This window comes from Alosa pseudoharengus, unplaced genomic scaffold (assembly GCF_046254945.1).
Source record: "Alosa pseudoharengus isolate Yale_2024_CS ecotype anadromous, Long Island Sound unplaced genomic scaffold, YU_APseudo_1.1 YU_APseudo_1.1_scf_2, whole genome shotgun sequence".
NCBI lineage: Eukaryota > Metazoa > Chordata > Actinopteri > Clupeiformes > Clupeidae > Alosa > Alosa pseudoharengus.
This window is the reverse complement of record NW_027468663.1, coordinates 58,689,021-58,691,704: the sequence shown is the minus strand read 5'-3', so window position 1 is coordinate 58,691,704 and position 2,684 is coordinate 58,689,021. Positions and strand designations below refer to the sequence as shown.

General features: G+C 38.9%; 1 protein-coding gene across 1 annotated transcript in view; it reads left to right on the top strand.

Annotated features, from left to right (window-relative positions):
• The window catches only part of LOC143134928 (tumor necrosis factor alpha-induced protein 2-like), a 54,513-nt gene extending 52,156 nt beyond the window's left edge, over window positions 1-2,357 (top strand). Inside the window, exon 11 of the mRNA XM_076295655.1 lies at window positions 1-2,357. This exon is cut by the window's left edge and continues 493 nt beyond it. The gene's annotated coding sequence lies outside the window, so the exon portion shown is untranslated.
• The last annotated feature ends 327 nt before the right edge of the window (window positions 2,358-2,684 follow it).

The window sequence follows — 2,684 nt, the reverse complement described above, 5'->3', positions numbered from 1 at the left end:
ATGCTAGAGCAGCGTATCAAGTAGTTATCGGCTGATAGAACATTAATTATGCTAGAGTATCGAATAGTTATCGGCTGATAGAATATTAATTATGCTAGAGTATCGAGTATCGAGTAGTTATTGGCTAATAGAACATTAATTATGCCAGAGTATCGAGTAGTTATTGGCTGATAGAACATTAATTATGCTAGAGTATCGAGTATCGAGTAGTTATTGGCTAATAGAACATTAATTATGCTAGAGTATCGAGTATGTTCGGCTGATAGAACATTAATTATTCTAGAGCCGAGTATCGAGTAGGTATCGGCTGATAGAACATTAATTATGCTACAGCAGAGTATCGAGTAGTTATTGGCTGATAGAACATTAATTATGCTACAGTATCGATAAATGCTAGAGTATCGAGTAGTTATCGGCTGATAGAACATTAATTATGCTACAGCAGAGTATCGAGTAGTTATTGGCTGATAGAACATTAATTATGCTAGAGTATCGAGTAGTTATTGGCTGATAGAACATTAATTATGCTACAGCAGAGTATCGAGTAGTTATTGGCTGATAGAACATTAAAAACTGTTTGTGGTGGTTGAGTCGTCCTGCAACAGCTTCTGTCACCTGTTGATTGGCTGCAGCAGTCCAAATTGATTAGCCTGCACGCTGCTCATTGGCTGATTGATTAGCCTGCGCGCTGCTCATTGGCTGATTGATTAGCCTGAACGCTGCTCATTGGCTGCAGCAGTCCAAATTGATTAGCCTGTGCGCTGCTCCTCTTAAAGTGACCTGAATATTTTTTTTTGTACATTTGAACATTTGTCATTTGAGGCCTTTTTTCACTCTGCATTCTTCAACACACACACACAGACACACACAAGCACACACACACAAGCACACACACACACACAAGCACACACACACACACACACACACACAAGCACACACACACACACAGACACACACACACACACAAGCACACACACACACACAGACACACACAAGCACACACACACACACAGACACACACACACACACAAGCACACACACACACACAAGCACACACACACACACAGACACACACAAGCACACACACACACACAGACACACACAAGCACACACACACACACAGACACACACAAGCACACACACACACACAGACACACACAAGCACACACACACACACACACACACACACACACAGACACAGATGGCATGTCATTTGAGGCCTTTTTTTGAACATATAGGTTGGTGGGGGCTGGATCCTCAAGCCTTTTTTCACTCCGCATTCTTCCTCCCACACACACTCCGCATTCTCCCTCCACACACACACACACACACTCCGCATTCTCCCACACACACTCCGCATTCTTCCTCCACACACACACACACACACACACACACACTCAGCATTCTTCCTCCACACACACACACACACTCCGCATTCTTCCTCCACACACACACACACACACACTCCGCATTCTTCCTCCACACACACCCACACACACACACACACTCCGCATTCTTCCTCCACCAGTGTTCACATTTACCATGGGAGGAACTAGGGTCTAAAAAAAGCATAATCAGCAGGACCATAATAAAATGCATGGTATGTGTGTGTGTGTGTGGACCATAATAAAATGCATGGTGTGTGTGTGTGTGGACCATAATAAAATGCATGGTGTGTGTGTGTGTGTGTGGACCATAATAAAATGCCAGCATGAGATTAAATTCTTTCCTGTTTAATATCTGGATCTGGCAAGGGCCACATGGCCTTAGGATAAAACCTGATTGTGGAAAAGGCCATATGTATGTGTGTGTTCATATGTATGTGTGTGTGTTCATATGTATGCGTGTGTGTTCATAGGCCATTACTCACTGAACATTTATATTACAATGATAACATCAAGACTCTGTTTAAGACTCTTCATTTATATTACAATGATAACATCAAGACTCTATTTAAAACTCTATTTCTCAGTGGTTCCATGTTGGTGGAATGAGTTGCCCAGTGCTCTCCGTTCCTGTGGTAGTTTTGGGTCGTTTAAGAGGGGTCTAAAGACATTCCTGTTCAACATGCACTTAGTTCTTTAAGCGCTATAGTTTGTATAATATTGTTTTTATTTCTATTAGGCCTCTTGATTAATTTGACATTATTGTTTATTATTGATATTCTCCTTAATGTAGTCTTACCATGTTATTGTTTTTATATTATTGATTGAATGGACATTATTGTTTTATTATTGCCTTTCCCCTCATTTTCATTGCTTATTTTATTAGGCTATTGATTGAATTGATATTGTTGTTTATTATTGCTATTCTCCTTATTATAGTTAATAAGTATTAAATATAATGTTGTTTTTGTATGTGTGTGTCGCTTTGGACAAAGGCGTTTGCCAAATCCCATAACCATAACCAGATAGATAGATAGATAGATAGATAGATACTTTATTGATCCCCAAGGGGAAATTCAAGGTCTCAGTAGCATACAGACATCACACACAACATGCACTTACAGCAGAAAAAGTAATATACATATAAAGAAACTCTACTGTACAATAGAGACAGTAGAAGATAAACATGATACTAAAATACTAAATACTAAATATACTATAAAAACTAAATACTAAATATACTATATAAACTAAACACTAAATATACTATATAAACTAAATCAAATATCAACATAGTGT